A 19,903-nucleotide genomic window follows, 5' to 3' on the forward strand; every position below is an offset into this window, starting at 1 on the left:
AAAAAAAAAAAAAAAAAAAAAAAAAAAAAAAAAACAAGCAGGAGGCCAGCCTAGCAAAACTTAGGCAACTTAGCAAAACTTAGTCTCAAAATAAAAATAAAAAGTGTCGAAGGTGTAGTTCAGAACTCCCTGGGTTCATTTCCAATCGCAAACAAAACGAACAAACGAACAAAAGAATTTAAAAAGAGCTGGGGACATGTAGCTCAGTGCAAAGGCCCTGGGTTCAATCCCTAGTGCCAGAAAAAAGTAGACTCTAAAGAGTCCAGACATTCAGGACACCTCCAACACTTGCTGATGTGCTTATCAGTCCCAACCTATTGTAGCAGAAAATGCCCCCCCCCCCACTGCCGGTATACTTCAGTTTCTTAGTTGCCCAGGTAACAGTTCCTCTTCCAGTTCCAGTTGCTTCTGTCTCTTAGAAATAGCTGTTCACTGTGATGCATAGCTGGTCACTGTGATGCACACTGTATAAACCAATCCCCAATTGACAAGTCATTCTGCTCTGTACTTCCTGCTTGCTTATCCCATATAAGCCCTAGACCGCCAGCGATCGGGGCCTGACATTCTGGGAGTGATCCCAATCAGTGCCCATCAACATCAATAAATCTGCCTTCAATTCCTGGATATCTTCCTCAGTTTGGTACTTCTGTTTGCCACTGCACTATAAAAGGTAAGAATGAGAGGATCTTTGAGCAAAGTAATGCTAAGTGAAAGCAGAAGTGTTGCTCACTTCGCCCTTGGTCCGAACCTCTAAATGCAAGATGGAGTCCACAAGGCACAGGAAAACTTCCAGGTGGCAAAGTGATCAGGAAAGGGAGCAGAAGGCACCGCCCTCCCTGGGGCATCAGGAGAACAGACCATGCTAGGAGCCCCCTCTGGTGAGCTCATCCAGGGCCCCGCCCGAGGAAGTCCGACAGCACAGCCCACAGGGCTGAGGTAACCGCGACTCCAGTCACTGCGCCAGCAGCCGCTGCTGGGGCGGAAGTGACCCTGTACCATACAGCAACTGCCAAGGCAGGGGGCAAAAGGGGAACAGGGGGCTGCTGGGGTGAGGGCTCCCTACACGGCTGCCAAGCAGACCTCTGAGGAGGCCACATCGAGGGTGGTGGACTGGGGGTGGCCTTGCAGGTTGTCCTCCTCCCGTCACTGCGAGGTGAGGCCAGGCGGTACTGGAATGTCTGAGGGGACCGGAGGCAGCTGGTGCTGAGGGTGCTGACAGGAAGCTGGCGCCTGAAACGTGGCTGTCCTTGCCACTGGACGGTGGTCCGGTCTTCCCTCTTGTCACCATCTCAGGGGCCAGCTCGTCCTCCGGAAGAACTTCTCAGACACCAACCAGCAGCAACACCTAGGCAAGGCGGTTGGTGAGAGTCCATCAACACTGAGAAGAGACGAAGGGACTCAGGGCTCAGGGAAGACAGGAAAACAAGCGGCACACATGACACAGCCTGCCGTTCCCGGACTCGGGACCCACTCAAGGAGCCACGGGAGCAGAGAGAGACAGCCAGTCCGAAATGTCTCCTCAGAGCTGCGTGCGTGGCTTGCTGCTACATGGAACTGGGCAGCAACAGACAGCGGGAAGCTATATCTAAGATTCTAAAAGTTTCTGCTCTCAAAATGATTACCAGCTTGGGCTGAGACTCTTGAGTGTTCAAGCGATAAAATGGCCCTGGGTCCCTCGCTGTGAGTGGGAAGTAGACTGAGGAGATGACTCTCTTCCTCACGTGGGTCTAGTCCCCAACTTCTTTTCAGATGATGGAAAAGAGAGGCCTGCAGGGGCCGTAGGAAACAGTACATGGAAGAGCACTTCCTGGGAAGTAGAATCTAGGCCTAGCCAAAGAATATTTCCTTCAGAACCGGGCATGATGGCACACACATGTGATCCTAGCACTCTGAGGCATGAGGCTGAGGCAGGAGGATCACAAATCTGAGCCTAGCTTGGATAATGCAGACATCTTCCAGTACATTTGTATTAGGGAGGAGGGAGCTGCAGGTCACTAGTCTTTGTGGGTTTTTTGTAGTTTTTTTTTTATCTTTTTGAGACAGGATCTCACTATGTAGTATAGGCCAGGCTTGAGCTCACTTTGTAACCTAGGCTGGTCTCAAACTCTCAATGATCCTCCTGCCTCAGCCTCCCGAGTGCTGGGATTACAGGCATGCACCACCAAGCCTGGCTAGTGTTTGTTTTTCTACTTCATTTCTCCAGATTAAAGCTAAGCCACATCTAAACCTGACCTCTGTCCATCACCCAGAAATCCTGAAATTTGACTTGATGCTGATTTGAAAAGAATTTTGGGGCTCTGTGCCTCAGGGAGGTAATACTATATTTTGTGTGCTGGGGGTAAGGGGGCTCCAGCTTGGAAGCCAGCAAAGGGGTAGGTGGTTGTTTTTATAACTAGTCCCAAATACCACTGTTTATACAGCTTCCAGAATCACAAGTGGACGGCACTTCCCCACCCCTCTGAAGTTAAGCAGAGCTGGGCAACTCCTCCTTTGGCAGTAAAATGCAGGAGGAAGTGGTATATGCTACTGTCAGCTCAGTTTCTGAAACACTGACAGTGGCTGCTGACTTTAAATAAACATGTGGACTAAGATACTTGCCTTTCTCTCTCTCTCTCTCTCTCTCTCTCTCTCTCTCTCTCTCTCTTTCTCTCTTGTCTTTTTGAGACAGGGTCTAACTATGCAGTTCAGGCTGCCCTTGAGCTCACTTCTGTAGCCCAGGCTGGCCTCGAACTTACAACGATCCTTCTGCCTCAGCTTCCCAAGTGCTGGGATTACAGGCGTGCACCACCATGCCCGGTGAGTAATTTTTTTAAAAAAGCATACATGGAAGATAAACCCTTTAAGTTCTTACATATACAACGATGCCTAATTTACTCTCACATTTTATTATAGGAATAGATTACAAGTTGAATTTTATTTTCCCTCAGGGTGTTGAATCTATTATCAGTAAAAAAATATATGCTGACCCTTTTCTTGTGTAGATGTACTGGGGACCTCAGATTGTCTCTATTATGGTGTATGTTTGGAGTATATAACGTTTACATTCATCATAGGGAGTAGGTAAATGTACTTAACATACTTAATTCCTTATTTCCCTCTTCCCTCTCCTTCCTTTCCTCTCCTTCCATGTCTAAGTCCCCTTCCTTTTGAAAAATATCTATCTCCCTACCTTCTAAGGTTTATCTTTTATCTTACTTTTTAAAATATTGTTTATACTTCGGACTTGTTATGTAAGATTTAAGCTTGTATGTCTGATTTTTTTTTTTTTTGGGGGGGGTTTTTCTCCGGTACCGGGAACCAAACTCACGACCTTGAGCTTGCCAGGCAGGCGCTTTTGCTGCTGAGCTAAATCCCCAGCCCCATATGTCTGATTTATTTCCCTTAACATTATGGTCTCAAAATGTATCCATTGCTGGGCATGGTGGCACACACCTGTAATCCCAGCACTCAAGAGGCTAAGGCAGGAGGATCGTTGCAAGTTCAAGACCAGCCTATGCTACAAAGTGAGCTCAAGGCCAGCCTGACCTGCATAGCGAGACCCCTTCTCAAAAAGACCAAAAAAAAAAAGGCATCCATTTTCCAACTCAAATTTATTCTTCTTTATGGCAGAATAATACTCCACTGTGTATAAATACCATATTTTCTTTATCCATTCATCTATTGATGGATACACAGATGTAGCCATTGTGAATCTTGCTGCTATAAACATGGATATGCATAGATCACTGTGGTATAATATCTTTAACTCTTTTGAGTTGATACATAGAAGGGCAATATAGTAGCTGGATCAAATAGAATTTCTAGTTTTAGTTTTTTGAGGAAGCTCTATGATGATTTCCATAGTGGTTGTACTAGTTTACATTCCCACCAACAATGTAGAAGGATCCCTTTTCCCTGAAGCCTCTCCAGCCTGTGTTACTATTTGATTTCTTGATGCTAGCCATCCATTCCAGAGTAAGGTGAAATCTTGTAATTAAGATGAAATTGTCTTAATTTCCATTTCTCTAATGGCCAGTGATTTTGAGCATGTTTTCATGTTTTTACTGGCCATTTGTGTTATGTTTTCTGAGAAGTGTCTGTTCATTTCAGTTACCTACTTTTGCTGGGTCTTTTAGTTTGGTGGGGTTTTTTTAGTTCTTTTTATAGTCCAGATATTAGCGCTCTGTCAAAGGAGCAGCAAAAAATGTTTTCCTCTTCTGTAGATAGTCTCTTCACTCTATTGGCTGTTTCCTTTGCTGTGCAAAAGCTTTTTAATTTAACATGATCTCATTTCTTGATGCTTGGTGTTATTTCTTGTGCAATAGGTATTTCATTTAGAAAGTACTTTCCTGGGCCTATGTCTTCATGGGTTTTACCTATTTTATCTGCCAACAGATTAAGTGCTTCTATTTTAATATTTATGTCTTTGATCCATTTTGATTTTATTTGGGTACATAGTTATCAATACGGGTCTAGACTCAATCTTCTGCATGTGTGTAACCAGTTTTCCCAGCATCATTTGTTAAAGAGGCAATCTTTCCTCCAGTGAATGTTTTTGGCTTCTTGTGAAAGATCAGACAACTTAACGTGGCTGGGTTATTTCTTTGCCCTCTATTTTGTTTCACTGATCCTCGTGTGTGTTTTTATGCCAGTGCTATGTTGTTTTATCACTGTAGCTTTGTAATATAACTTAAAATCCAGGACTGTGATGCCTCCTGCTTTGTTTTTGTTGCCCAGAATTGCTTTTGCTCTTCTGATTCTATATACATTTCAGGGTAGTTTTTTTTTCTCTCTTGCTGTGAGGAATGCTGTTAATATTTTGATTGAGATTGCATTGAATCTATATATCAGTTTTGGAAGTATGTCCATTTTGACAATATTGGTTCTTCCTACCCAGGAACAGGGGATAGCTTTCCCCCTTCGATCTCCTTTATCTGGTACTGCAGTTTTCATTATAGAAGTCTTTCACTTCCTTGGTTAAGTGAATTGCTCAGTACTTAATTTCTTTTATGCTATTGCAAGTGGTATTGTCTTCCTAATTTCTTTCTCAGTGAGTTTATTATTGGTATAGAGGAATGCTATTGATTTTTTTGTGTTTAATTTTGTATACTGCTATCTATCTGAATTTGGTTATCAATTCTAGGAGTCTTTGGGTGGAATTATTTTGGTTTTCTATAAAGGCTTATTTTATCTGCAAATAATAATTTGACTTTGTCCCTTATTCATATACATATCCCTTTTATTTCTTTTTCTTGCCTGATTTCTCTGGGTAATGTTTCAAGTACTATGATGAACAGGAGTGGTGATAGTGGACATCCTTATCTTTTTTTTTTTTGTTTGTTTGTTTTTGTTTTTCTCCAGTACCAGGAACCGAACTCACGACCTTGTGCTTGCCAGGCAGGCGCTTTGCCGCTGAGCTAAATCCCCAGCCCCCAGACATCCTTATCTTGTTCCTGATTTTAGAGGGAAAACTTTCAGCTTTTCCCTGTTTAATGTGATGTTGGCAATAGCTTGGTAATAAATGGCTTATATAAGATTGAAATACAGTCTTTTATGCCTATTTTCTTCAAGATTTTTATCATGAATGGATGTTGGATTTTCTCAAAGGCTTTTTTCTGTATCTATCGAGATGATCACCGATTTACGTCCTTACTTCTATTTGTGTGATGTATTACATTTATTGATTTCTGTATGTTGAGCCATCCCTGCATTCCTGGGATGAAGCCTTCTTGATCACGGTGTATGATCTTTTTGATGATTTATTGCATTCTGTTTGCCAGTATCTTGTTGAGGATTTTCATATCTATGTTCACTAAAGAGATTGGCCTGTAGTTTTCTTTTTTTAGTTGGGCTTTGGTTTTAGAATCAGGGTAGCAGTAGCTTCCCAGAATGACTTAGAGTACTTCTTTCCTTTCAATTTCATTAGAGTTTGCAGAATATCGGTGTTAGATTTTCCCTGAAGCAGTGAATCTATTGGGTCCTAAGCCTTTCTTAGTTGGTAGCAGTTTTTTGTTTTGTTTTTTAACTGCTTCAAACTCACTGCCTGTTATTGAATTAAGAATCTCTAAATTACTACGCATGGTGGTGCATACCTGTGATCCTAGCACTCAAGACTCTGAGGCAGGAGGATTGCCACAACTTCAAGGCCAGCCTGAGCTACACTGTGAGTTCAAGGCCAGGCTGAACTATATAGTGAGACCCTGTCTCAAAAAACAAAAGCAAAAGCAAAACAAACAAACAGAACCCCTGAATTTTAATTACTTTCTCTTCTGTTACCTACTTCTTGCTAACTAGGATGTAAACATGTTAGCAGGAGCTTAGGCAACCATCTTGGACCATAATATAGAAGCAGCATTAAGGGAACACTGAAACAATAAGAAAGAAACAGTCCATATCCCTAGTGATAATAGAAATGCCATACTAGCCTTAATTGCTTGTGTTTACTGCCTGTGACAGAAAATAATCTAATTATTATCTAAACAGTTGCCCTAGTTAAGCCACGGATATTTGAGGAAGTTTGTCCATTGTAAATAAAACTAATCCTAATACAGCTAGTATTACTGGTATTGATAGTATTCCTAGTACTATAATACTAGGATTAGTTTTTTTCTTTTACTATTACTCCAGGTTTTCAGAAATTTCATTAGTACTTGTAGGTGAATGCCTCACTTTCTTCATTTTTCTGGCTATTTGGTAGCCTTTTCAATCTATAGACTTATGCCCAAAAAGTTATTTTACACTATTTCTTTGATAAGTTCCTCTGAAATACCTATTGTTCTGATATGGAACCCTTGATATTGATACTGTGACTTTTATTTTTCAATGCTGCTTCATTATCGTGTGTAGTTTTAATTTCCTTTCTTCTTTGTTTTCTTTTCTTTTTTTTGTTCGTTTATTTGTGTTTTTGGTTTTTTAAGACAGGTTCTCTCTGTGTCCAGGCTGGCCGGGCATGGTGGCGCATGCCTGTAATCCCAGCACTCAAGAGGCTGAAGCAGGAGGATTGTTGCGAGTTCAAGACCAGCCTGGGCTACAAAGTGAGTTCAAGGCCAGCCTGAACTGCATAAAGAGACCCTGAAAAAGACAAAAAAAAAAAAAAATGTCCAGACTGGCCTTGAGCTCATAGCAATCATCTTGCCTCAGCTTCCAAAGTGTTGGGATTACAAATGTGTGTCATAATTAGCAAATATTTCATTTTAATTACACAATAATTTTAATTTTATATTTGGCAATCACTTTTATCTTCCAAGAAGTAGTTGTTTAGTTTTGTAGTTGTAGTTAATTTATTCCTTTTTCCCAGCATCCTACTTATGTTTTGTGAACCCAATATATTTTTCAGTCTCTCTTAGAACACTAAAGGATTTTGAAGTTCTCTTTGCTTTTGTAAATGGAGAAGAGGGGAGGGCTTGAAGGGAGGGTAAAAAAAAAAAAAAGAAACAACATATTGTATACAGGTACAAATTCTCTATGATGAATGTGATCGCTATGTATATCTAAAATGTACCCCAAAAATCTTATTGAGAAAAGAAATAATGAAGTTCTCTTTGTCCCCCACATGTTTTGTTTCCTCTGGGGCTGTTTCTGATGTGTCTAGGAGGGACCTGGTCCATCCTACAGAATTTAACAGAGCTGCACCATTTGGCAGAGGGTAATACCTGACCAGCGAGTCGTCAGACTTCCTTCACATGTCCGCTGATGTGCTGGCTCACGGTGAGCTTGGGAGCAAGGCCGAGTGGCAGGCAAGTCTGGGGACAGGGACAGGTCATGATGCCCGTTTACTCAGGTCTTTGCGGTAGAGGCACCAATTTCTTCAGCAAACAGTCTTCCAATGGTTTACCAGGTGGTGGATGCCTGGCTTCTGGAGGTTTTCTTTTGTTTTGTTTTGTTTTTGTCTTTTTGAGACAGGGTCTTGCTATGCAGTTCAAACTGGCCTTGAGCTCACTTTGTAGCCCAGACTGGCCTAGAACTCACAACAATCCTCCTGCCTCAGTCTCCGAAGTCTGGGATTACAGGCATGTACCACCACACTCAGCTGGCTTCGGGAATTCTGATGATACAAGGACTTTGCTCTTAATCCTGTACTTCCTGCCTTCACAGTTGGGGTCTACAATGTCCCCTAAAAGGCTCATGTGCTGATTGCTTTGTCCCCAGTGCAGCAGTGACCAGAGGTGGGAGATTTAAAAGGTGAATGATCATTAGAGCTTTAACTTTATCACTGGATTAATGCATTAATGAGTTAACTTGAAGCATTATTGGAGGTGATGCAAACCTACAAGGTGAGGCCGTGTCACAAGAAGTGGCTACCGTAAACTGCATAGTGAAACCTTGTCTCAAAAAGACAGAAAAAAAAAAAAGAGGTGAGCTGTGGAGGTGTGTCCTTGGGGACTATATCCTGTCTCTGGCCCCCCACTTCCTCACCTTTTCTTAACTTTCCAGTTGCCATGAAGTGGGCAGCTTCCCACCATCACACCCTTCTGCCATGCTGTTTCTGCCTCACCACAGGCCTAAAAGCAATGGAGACAGCTGACCATGGACTGAACCTCTGAAACCAAACTGTGAGCCACAATAAGCCCTTTCTCCCTTAAATTGCTCTTCTTAGGTATATTGTCACAGTGACAGAAAGCTGACTAACATACTGCCCAAGTCTATCCCCTCCCTCAGTCATACCTGACACCGCCCAGTCTATGACTCGGCTGAGTTCTGCAACACAGACCACTCCCTGCTTGGGACAATGGGCTCCAGGACCTCCTCCATTGCTTTCTTGTTATGGTTGATACGTTGTGTCAACTTGGGGAGTCTAGAGGTTTGGTTAAGTGACTCAGCAGTTCTGCATCCTGGGGCGAAAAGAACACGCCCTTACAGCTCTAGGATGCTATTTATTGTGTCAATTTGAGAAGTTTAGAAGGTTAACTATGTCACTCAGCAGGGAGCCAGGGTGCTTACTTTGTATTCATCCTGAGCCTGTGCAAGAGGAAGGCACGCAGAGGGTGTGGGTGTAGAGGACCACCCCTCAACCCCCCAGGGCAGGAGCTCCAGTTTTTACCTTAGGCTTGGTCATCTCCTGGCTTCTGGTGCAGACTGTTTGGCTTCCGCCTGGGCCTCTGCAGCCTTCTGGTGCAGTCTCTCCGGCCTTCGGCCTTCATCGTAGAGTCTTCAGCATTTCACCGCAGACCCCATTAGCCTCCTGATACAGAATTGCACAGACACTGCAGTGAGCTCCAGGCCCGGGGCTGGGCTCTTCAATCTCCAGCCTGCAGACACCCTCTGCACGCTTCCTCGTCCAACTCTGTAGCTGACCATTGTACCAAACTTGTAATTCCTTGTACATTTGTATATCTTGTGTTATATCTGTTTCTTTAGTAACCCCTGATGGATACACTTGTCTTTTCTGTTGACCATCTGGTAAAATATGTGGATGTTTCGTATTTGTTTATGTCCTCTTTATTATTGTAGGCTTGTGTCTTTTTATTTATTTGCTGTCATTTCAGTGGAATCTTAAGGAGACCTGTTTTTTTTAATGAGTATTGTCAGAATACTCATTTAAATATTATTTAAACAGCCCAGTCTTTTGAAACAAAAGCAAACCAACATTGCCGTATTGTTTTCTTTAGAGCTGCCAGTCAACGAAAACTTCTAGGACTATTCCTGTATGGATCCCCAGGGAACCACATTGTTGCAGCACTGGCACCTGGTGCCGACCACAACCTTTTCCTTCTGTTGCATCATGCTGGGCTTGCCCGAGTTCTAGTCCAGAAACCTACTTGTCTTTGATTTCCTCGTTTGTTTTTAAGAACTCTCAGATGCATGTAGATTAATCATAATCCTTGGCTCAAGACACCTCTTGCTATCTTTTATATTTATTTAGTCTTCATATGTTCTCTATTTTTTTAATGGATAGACAGTTTTTTAGCAATTTTAGGTTTACAGAAAATTTGAGCAAAAGCTACAGAGTTCCCACATGCCCCTCTCCCCCTCCCCCATCCCTTCTGTTAGCGGTAACTTTCTTTTTTTTTTTTTTTTGGTTTTTTTTCTGGTACCGGGAATCAAACTCATGATCTCGTGCTTGCTGTGGTATCTTTCATGAGTAAGTTGGTTCACTTGTCCCAGTTGACAAGATAATACTGATAAATTATTATTAACTAAAGCCCAGAGTTTACATTTGGTCCGATTTCTCTCCCTCTCCCTCTCCCTCCCCCTCCCCCTCCCCCTCCCTCTGTGTTGGACTTGAACCCAGAGTCCCACACATGCTAGGCAGATGCATGCGCAGCCCTAGGGTCCACTCTTTCTATTGTACATTCTGTGGATCTTGACAATCATTCATTTCATTTGTTTGATTGCTTGTTTGTGGAGACATTATCTCACTGCATTACCCAGACTGGTCTCAAACTACTGGGCTCAAGGTAGCCTCTTGCATCAGCCTCCCATAGTAGCTGGGACTACAAGTGCACATCACTATATTTAGCTCATTTTTTAAAATAATATAATGAAGACCTGAGAACCCACCATCCATATTTCAGTGTCAGGGATAACTTTACCTATCTCTTTCTCCCCATCTCATAAGGCCCTCTCTCCCCAGCCCCAGGGAATCCCTTCCCTTCCCTTGAGGTCTTGAGGAAGCACTGGGTATCATGGTGGTATTTTTTGCTCTTGCAGACTGCATGAATGTTCTTAGACGTGACTCCAGGTGCAATTCCAGAGTTTATTCTGGGTACATACTAAAGAGCTGGATTCTTGGGGTATTGAATAGGAAAGTGTCCTATGCTACAAAAGAATAGTAAATTAGTCTTCAAAGTGGTTGTTCTGACTTACATTCCCATCAGCAATACATAATCAACTCACTTCCTGAGCCATAGCCTCTTCCACTGTCAGGCAGCTCGACTGTGGCCATTCAGGTAGTAAAGTGACATTCACCATTGCCTTGCTTCTCAGTTCCCGGATGGCTAATTAGTTAAGCATCTCTTCATACATGTTTCCTCTTCTGGTAAACACTGGCCAAGCTTGTCCCCATTGTTTAATTGAATTAGTTGTCTTTTCTTACTAATTTTACTTTTTTTCTTTTCCCTTATAATGCTGGGAATCAAACCCAGACCCTCACACATAGACAAATGCCCTATTACTGAGCTATATCTCAAAGCCCTTTTATAGTATTTTTGAGACAAGGTCTCACTAAGTTGCCCAAACTGGCCAACTTGTGATCCTCCTTCCTCAGCCTCCCAAGTAGCTGGGAGTACAGGCATACACCACCATGTCCCAGCTTAGTTCTGGGTTTTAAAGTGGTCAGACAACAAGGCATGACGGCATACGCCTGTAATCCCAGCACTCAGGAGGCTGAGGCAGGAGGATTGTTGCGAGTTTAAGACCAGCCTGGGCTACAAAGTGAGCTCAAGGCCACCCTAAACTTATAGTAAGATCCTGTCTCAAAAAGACCAAAAAAAAAAAAAAAAAAAAAAAAAGAATAAAGTGGTCAGACATACCAATCTTTCATGATCAGTTATTTTTGAGGTCTTATTAAAGAACAGCCCTCAGGTCAGAAAGACCCGCACTTACCCTTTCCACTCAAAGTTACCAAGTACTCCTTTCAACATGGGACTCCTGAGCCCATATGAAAGGGGCTTTTTGGTAAAAAGTCAAGAATGGATCCAATTTCATTTTTCCATGTCTGTGCAATTGTGTTTTTCATTTCTATTTGTAGAAACTCTGTCTCCTCACCAGAGGAGCTGAGTGAGACCTGAGAGATTCAGCAGTTTGGGGTTTTTTTGTTGTTGTTGTTTGTTTTGTACCAGGAATCAAACTCAGAGTGGGGCTTGGTGGCACACACAGGTAATCCCAGCACTTGGGAGGCTGAGGCAGGAGGATCATTGTGAATTCAAGACCAGCCTGGGCTACAAAGTGAGCTGAAGTCCAGCCTGAACTGCATAGCGAGACCCTGTCTCAAAAAGACAAAAAAAAAAAAAGAACCAGGAACCAAACTCAGGATCTCATGCTTGCCAGGCAGGTGCTGTGTCACTGAGCTATATTCCCAGCCCAAATTCAGCAGTTTGATCACACAGCTACATAGGCATCAAAACCAGGATCCAAAGCCGGCTGCCTGGCTCTGGACTCTGCCAGTCTTCACCATTGTGCTAAACTCTCTTTTGCTTCTGTCATGCAAACTAAATGAGGAGGTCTGTGTTGGGCCCTCAGTTTTATTTCATTGGTCAGTGTATCCATTCCTTTTTTTATTTGTATTTGTATTAGTCTATGTTTGCAGTACCTCATGATAACTCCCTCAGGGGGAGTCTGCGCCTATATGCAACACATCTTAATTCTTTTTACAATTTGTCCATTCTTCCACCAACCCCACACTTCTTTAATTTTTAGGGCTTTATAATAAATTCTGATATCTGGTAGGGAAAATCAGACTACCTTATTCTTCAGAAATATCTTGGCCATGTTTTGGATCTTTATTCTTTGCATACATTTCAGAATCATTATGTCAAGTTCTACAAAAAAACCCTGTTGGAATATTAAATTGTAGTTGCATTAAATATATTTATATATTAATCTAGGAAAAATCAATATATTTATCAATGTTAAGTCTTTCCATTTATGTAAGGCTTTTTTTGGAGACAAGTTCTTGCTATGTAGTTCAAGCTGGCCTGAACTCACTATGTAGCCTCAAACTTGCAGCGATCCTCCTGCCTCAGCCTTCTGAGAGCTGGGATTACAGGCACGTGCCACCACACCCAGCTATTTAAAGCTTTTTAAATGTCCCTCAGTTAAGTGTTAAATTTTTTGCCATGCTGATTTTGCACATCTTTGACTCTTTTGACACTTTATTTTTTAGCTATTTCTTTATCTGCTGTTATAAATGGGCGCTTTCTCACTGAGTTCCTCAGTCTGGGGCCCAAAGTTTTTAAGACGTCCATAGCTGGGCACCAGGGCTTCTGTGAGCTTTCTGAAACTGCATTTTGAGGAGGAGGAGTTCGGTACTTCTGTCAGATTCCCAGATAACACCTGCCCACAGTACCAAGTGCTCCTGCTGTGGCTGTGGCTCCCAAGCACTTCGCAGGACTGGCCTCACCCTGAGAAACACAGCAGCCACACTCCCCACTTTATACTGAGAGAGGGTAAGTGCTTCATTCAGATCGCACAGCTAAGAAATCCACAGCCAGCATCCAACACAGGTGGACCTGAGAGCTACGCCCTTGACCTGTGTACTCTGTGACCTCCAAGAAGTCGAGGGGCCCTGTCCGCAGCCTGCAAGTGGCCTCTCCAGGCCCCCCGCCGGCTCTACTGTAAAAGGGGAAGGTGAGGAGTGCGCCCCCCCCCTTGGGGGCAGTTGGGCCGGCACGGGGCAGAGAGGGAAAAGGCTCAGGCAACTGTGCTGCAGCACTGCCAGCGAGGGACAGAGGAGGCAGGGCCAGGCCGCTGACCCCTCCTGCCTCCACGGCTAGCTTGCTGGGAGATGGTGACACCCAGCTGAGCTGAGCAAAAGGGGGACACTGGGAGGCGAGCCAGGGGTGGGAGCACTGTGGAGAGTCAGGCCTGAGGATGGCTTGCGCAGGAAGTGAAGCAGGACAGCTCGCTGGGCGCTGGGCTTGAGCTCGCTGCACCACCCAGCCGGGCTCTACTCCACTGTCCCACAGGGCTGCCCAGCACTCGCCACAGACCTGGTCAGCCTCCAAGCGAGCTCCGTCCTTCAACCGCACTTCAGCCGCGTCCATCTTCCTCTGCGGCCTCCTCACCCACCCTGCCTGCTCTCCCGGCCTTGCCCCACTCTCTCTGCCCGCCCTGGGCTCCTCATCGGCCTGTGGGGCTCAGCCCAAAGGGGGCCCCTCCCCACAGACACCTTCCCTGGCCTCCCGCCTCAGCTCCTTGCTGCTTCTTTCCCTACCTTTCATTATCAGGCGCAATTATGTGCAATTCTCCCTCTCCCTCCACCCCTTCCCATCAGCAGTGCTTCGCGGGGGCAGCAGTCACCCCTGCAGTTCCCTAGAGCGTCCACAGTGCAAGGCCACCACAGTCATCCAATAAATACTTGTTGGACGAATGAATGAATGAGTGAATGAATGAATAAACTAAATCATAGAGGGTCCTAAGTCATGCTGCTCAATACAATAGCCATTAGTCATAGTCAGCTATCCGAGTTTAAAAGAAGCAAAAGTAAACACATTTAAAATTCTGCCCCTCAAGCACACCTGTAATCCCAGCACTTGGGAGGCTGAAGAAGGAGGATCGCTGAGCTGGAGTCCAGCTGGGCTACACAGTGAGTTCAAGGCCAAGCTGAACTACACAGTGAGGCGTGCCTCAGATAGATAGATAGATAGATAGATAGATAGATAGATAGATAGATAGATAGATAGACAGACAAACAAAATAAATTCTTCCCCTCAGTTGCATTCATCACACCTGGAGTGTCCACAGCTGCGTGCAGCTGAGAGCTGCCTCAGGAGACCGCACAGAGGTGAGACGCCCACCCTGCCAGAGGGCTCTTCAGGACAGCACTGCTCCAGGTGACAGAAAGAGCAGAGCAGGCAGACAAGGGCATTTGGAGCAGAAGGCACAGCCCGCATCAGCCCCCGTGGTGTGAGACGGTGTGATCTGTCTGTTGTCAGAAAGTTTGGGTTAAGGCAAGGGAGGAGAGTGGGGAGAGACCCCAGAGGCCTTCCTGTTAGAAGCTGAGCCTGTGTCCCGGATACAAAAAGGGGCCGAGCTAAGGTCACAGAGGAAGTCCAAGAGTGGCCCAGGAGTCCAAGCCTCCGGACACCCAGCCTACAGAGTCAGTTTCCCCTCCCCAGATCTTGGGCCCCTCCTTCACAGGCCCCTGCCCCAACGTCCAGCAAGCGGCAGGATCCTTCATCCGGGCATGCACACTGGCCACTCTCCTCCCTCCCTCCCTCCCTCCGGCACCCGCCTCCAGCACCTGACCCTTAGAAACTTTAGACATTCCAAGGAGAATAGCTGCTTAGAACCATTTGCTAATTACACGTATGGATGTCAATTAATTCATTTAGCTAATTAGCCACTCGATGAGCACCACGCACCAAAGAACTGTAAAAGGCATATGGTGAGCAAGGGGGGGTGGTGACCGGGCACTCATGCGGCATGCAGGGACAGGAGGGGGCACCGGCCCCAGCCCACACCCCTGGATGAGTGGAGGGAGGCCGCTTAATGGCTGGGGAGCAGAGCGGCTGCCGCAGCCCCAGACATAAAGCATAATTACAGCTTTCCACTAATAGTGCTGGGAGAACACACACACACAGGATCACATACAGCAGGCACACACGTACACACGTGCTTCTGTCTACACATGGCCACCCTTGGGTGCACACAAAGAACACACAATCATGAACACAGTGTGCACGGATGCACGTGCACATGCACACACACACCCTGGGCACTCGGGGTCCTGAGGCATCCGTCCACAGACGGTCCCTCTGCCCTGGGAGGAAGCAGGGGGAAGGCAGCTCCTTTTTTGCACTTAGTGCCACGCTCAGCGCTCAGCCCTGCCATGAGCAGCTCTGCACTCACTCCTCGCAGAAGCCCTGCAGCGACCTGTCTTCACTTCACAGAGACGAGACTTAGGCTCAGAAGCAGAGGCCTGTGCCCAGGGTCCCCTTCCTCCGTGACCACCTGGGAAGGAGGCAGGGGAAGGGAAAGAGGGTTTCCATCTGCATGTAGGTGGGCTTTGGGGCAAATAATCTCTGTCCCGCTTCAGGAGAGAAAGAATCCACTCGCTAGGGCGAGGAGGAGAAGCAGAGGAGGAAGAGGATTCTGACGACACCCCCACCCCAGCGCTGTGTCCTCCCCGCTCGCTCCTGCCTCCTTCCGACCTGCTCAGACCCACTTACGGGGGATTACAACTGGAGGTTACACACCCCCATTTGTCCACAAACAGGGCTTCAACAAGACAATGGGTCCTCAGGTATCTGTCTAGAAGACCCTTTTCCAGATGCCTGTTGCCCCTTCCACCTCCAAACACCCAGGCCTCTTTCCTGTCCTCTCACTACCCACTGTGGGGAGGGGAGATGGGTGCATCCCCTGGGAGGAGGAGGAGGCCTGGAGTTCGGTCACAATTCGCTCCTGTCTCCAAGTCTAAAACACTGGACACATCCCACATATGATAGTCAACTGAGGGTGTCAAGTTGAATGGAACCGCCCAACTAAGGTGGATCAGCATCGTTCTGGGCGTGGCTGAGGGGATTTACTAGGCGTGACTGACAGCAACCATTGGGCGTGCCGCCTGCACAGAAGGAAGGCTCACTTCCGTTTCCTCAGAGGAGCTCAGGCTTCACCTTCACCTTGGACATGGTCGCCTGGCTTCCAGCACAGAGTCCTCAGCCTCCTGATGCGGACTTGCGTAGGACCCTACATGGAGCGCCGCGCCTTCAGCAGGATCCTTGGGGTATTCAGTACGCAGACAGTCCTCCACACTGGGCGGTACGTCTTGCTTTGAAACTGTTTCTCTAGTAAGCACTGACAGATGCACTACACAGCAAAAACTAGTTTCCTGCAGGGCTTGGTGGACCCACCTCTAATCCCCAGCTGGGGGGCGGGGGTCACAGAAATTCTAGGCCACCTGGGCAATTTAGCAAGATCCTGTCTCAAAAGGGCCACACCTGTTGCTCAGTGGTACAGTGCCTGCATAGCACACACAGGGCCTGGGTTTGGTCCCCAACAGAGACTTTCTTGGTTTAACAACCAAATTCCATTCTTGCGGCTGGGTCATTAAATGGATTGGTTGCTAAACGAGGAATTGCGTATAGTGTGTCCAGTACAGTATTCTGAACAAAGAAATAGTCAAAGGAAACTCCAACTTGATGACTTTGTTTTTATTTGCATAACTCTTAATGCAGTACTGTGATGCACAACAGGACATAAACTACAGTGCTATACAATCAGCACAAATTACAGTACTGTACTGTAGAAGAACCACCATAAGGCCACACTGCCACTCACGGTTCTGCATTGTAAATCCCAAGGCATTCAGGTCATAAGGGCAAGTGATGAGTCCTAAATCCAAACACTGCTTAAACAAGGAATATCTATACCAGAAACCCCTGGGCCTCACTCTGCTGCAGGACCCTCCCATGAAGGCCCAGCCAGCCGCAGCAGGGTGAAGGGCTCAGGCTGGGGCAAAAGGGAAAGCTGAGCCCTGCTTCTCCCAGCTTTGGGCGAGATGAGAATTGTCGCTCTCCTTCCCCTGTATTTGGCCTCCACGCTGGAGGACACAAAGACAGTGCTGCTACAGTCCAGACCCTGACATCTGTGTCCTCGAAACTCATCTCCAGTGTGGTAGCACTGAGCCTGTGGGAGCTGCATAGGTCTGAGGGCTCTAACTTGTGAGTGGGATTAGTACCCCAGTAAGAGAGGCCTGAGGGATTTGTCTGTCTGTCCCTCCACCAGGTGAGGATGCAGCAAACAGCTGTGTTCGAAGAGAGAGCCCTCGAGGAATCTACTGGCACCTTGAACATCATGGCCTTTCCGGCCCCTAGAACCATGAGCGGTAGACTGTTGGTTATGCATGGTCCAGACCAAAGTATTCTGGTTCAGCAACCCAAGCGGACTAGACAAGGAAGGATATGGAAACGGGTGGAACCCAGCTGCCACCACGGGACGCTGTCAGTCCCCATGCCACCGGTCAGCCCTGCCGCATGCATCTTGGGCTCGACCTAACCTGAAGATGCTCTTCCAAGTGTCCAAGGTGAGCAGGGTAGGGGTTACGAGCACTGTGTGATGCACCCCTTGGCAGGCAGGCTGGTGCCAGCTCCCGGGCAGGGCCCTCACTCCTGTCAGTGTGGTTCCTCCCTGGGCCTTCCTGAGAGTTCTTGCTGGTGGCACCCACCTCCCAGGAGCAAGACAGCCAAGTCCAAAGCAGAAGCTAAAGCTGGATTCAGTCTCAGGAGTCACTGCCTCTCTCTCCCGACTCACTCAGCCACACAGGCCAGGCCTGGCTCAGAGCGGGAGGGATCCAGGAGGTGCAGGTCCTGGGCCACCCCAACACCAGCTACCACAGGGAGTTCACTGCCTGCTTCCTGGGTCCTAACCCCACCCTGAAGCACCCCTCTCCCTCCACAACACCCCAAGCTGCACTCACACAAGATTCTTGCACATCACAGTGTGTGCCAAGAATCCAGGGGAGCACTAGGACCAGAACAGCAAGCGGTGAAGCCCTATCTGCCCATACCCGCAGAAGCATGCACCCTTTCTCCCCCTGCGGTGCCCCTCTCAGGCTCATGGGACCCCCAACTCATCTCTTCCCTTGCAGGGTGCCAGGCAGGTTAACCATCATCCCCTTAATGCCCATAGGCTTCCAAAACGCCAGGAGCATCAGAGTCAAGAATCTACTTTCTTCCTGATCAGGCTAGACTGAGAAAGGAGGGGCCTTCTACCATCCCCAGCTACCGGCACAGATGCTGCCGAACAGCACTCCCCACCCCAACAACAACCCAAACTCAGTCAAGGCCTGGTGGCCAATGCTCTGGGAGGTTGCAGGCAGGAGGATTGCAAGTTGGAGCTCAGCCTGCACAACCGAGCGGCTCAGTGAGAACTTGTATCAAAAGATGAAAAAAGAAAAGGCTGAAGATGTGGCTCAGTGCAAAGGCCCTGGGTTCTACCCCAGTACCGGAGGTAGGGGAAAAGCAAGACTCTGGCCCAGAGGCTACCTGCCCGCTGCTGGAAGCACCACCTGGCCCACTGTCTCACAGCGCATGAGCAGAACTCGGGATTGCTCGGCACCGCTAAATCCTGGGCTAAGCAGATACACAGGACAAAACACCCAGACACCCCACCCCCAAATGCACTACGTCTTAAAGCAGTGATTCTGCCCAGCTCACCTGGCTCCTTCTGATTTCACCAAACCAAATGGGCCATGCCTCCTCTTCCCACGCAGCATAAACCCGGGGAACGGAAAGGGGAGACAGAGCTGTTCATCCCGCACATCTTCCCCTATGAGCCAGGAGGGGAAACAGAGGCAAGGAGACACCCCTGCAGCCCACACCCTCAGACCTGTGCCTACAGCCCCTGCCCTCTGCCCAGCTCCGATGCACACTGTTCCCTCCAGCCCTGCTCTTTCTCCTCTCCCCACTGCCCGGGGTCTCAGGCCACATCCGTAAGGACAAAGGCCCTGACTAGCTGAGTCTGCTCCAGCGCAGCCACAAGGCAACCTGGAGAGCTGGGGAGTGGGGCATTGTGCCTTCCCTCCAGCTCCTCTTAAAAAGAACTGCAGGCCCTGGCTTCGACAGAAGAGGGGGGAGCAGCAAGCATTACCTCCCTTTTTTTTTTTTTTTTTTTTTTTTGCAGTACTGGGGATTAAAACCAGGGCCTTTGCACTAAGGTACATCCCCAGCCCGTTTTTTATTTTTTATTTTGAGACAGGGGGTCTGGCTGAGTTGCTAAATTGCCCAGGTTAGGCTCAAACTTGTGATCCTCCTGCCTCAGCCTCCTCAGAGTGCTAGGCTTACAGGTGTGCAGCACTGAGCCAGCCGCATCACTATATTTTTAAATGAAAAAGATTTCTTGGGTGTGCCTGGGAATGCTGCACAGCACAGGAACTGTCTTGACAAAAATCTGGATGTGGTTCTAGGGCCTTTGGACCTGGAATATAGACAACCTCCTGTCCTGGGCTGGGGAATGGGATCGTGAAGGATGCATGCTTCCTCCACATTTGGATTTCTGTCTCCATAACCTTATGTCATCACCACAATACTTTTGTTTGGAGAGAGAGATCGGCTGGAAGCAAGGGCTGTTGCCTGGAGCCCCACTCCCTCACCCTCCTCAGCCTTACCAGGGCCCAGGCCATCTCTCCTGGAGGATTTCTCAAAATGGTCTGGCTCTGATTTATCTCAAAACATGACAGTGTCCAGACCTGCACAGGGTCTAGGCCCAGCCTCACCTGCCCTGGCCCGGCCCCACTTACGGGAGTGGGCCCCTGCTGACCACTGCC

At 47.1% G+C, this 19,903-nt stretch overlaps 3 long non-coding RNA genes across 6 annotated transcripts; all 3 read left to right on the plus strand.

The window, feature by feature from the left end:
- The first annotated feature begins 523 nt into the window (after window positions 1-523).
- Window positions 524-1,696, plus strand: LOC102029379. The gene is made up of 3 exons (XR_263196.1): window positions 524-670; window positions 762-878; window positions 1,294-1,696. It is a non-coding gene; the product is annotated as an uncharacterized LOC102029379 (long non-coding RNA).
- Window positions 1,697-2,759: 1,063 nt separating this feature from the next.
- LOC102029600 lies at window positions 2,760-9,246 on the plus strand. The gene is made up of 3 exons (XR_263197.2): window positions 2,760-2,796; window positions 7,571-7,686; window positions 8,413-9,246. It is a non-coding gene; the product is annotated as an uncharacterized LOC102029600 (long non-coding RNA).
- A 3,408-nt stretch (window positions 9,247-12,654) lies between these two features.
- On the plus strand, window positions 12,655-18,793 carry LOC102029834. Of its 4 annotated transcripts, none has more exons than XR_001236713.1 (6): window positions 12,655-13,266; window positions 14,353-14,422; window positions 15,677-15,883; window positions 16,053-16,398; window positions 17,365-17,662; window positions 18,268-18,793. It is a non-coding gene; the product is annotated as an uncharacterized LOC102029834 (long non-coding RNA). The 4 variants fall into 4 exon arrangements; XR_001236714.1 differs by having other exon boundaries at window positions 16,237-16,398; XR_001236711.1 differs by having other exon boundaries at window positions 15,677-16,398.
- Window positions 18,794-19,903: the final 1,110 nt, after the last annotated feature.

This window comes from Chinchilla lanigera, unplaced genomic scaffold (assembly GCF_000276665.1).
Source record: "Chinchilla lanigera isolate Chin_1 unplaced genomic scaffold, ChiLan1.0 scaffold00063, whole genome shotgun sequence".
Taxonomy (NCBI): domain Eukaryota; kingdom Metazoa; phylum Chordata; class Mammalia; order Rodentia; family Chinchillidae; genus Chinchilla; species Chinchilla lanigera.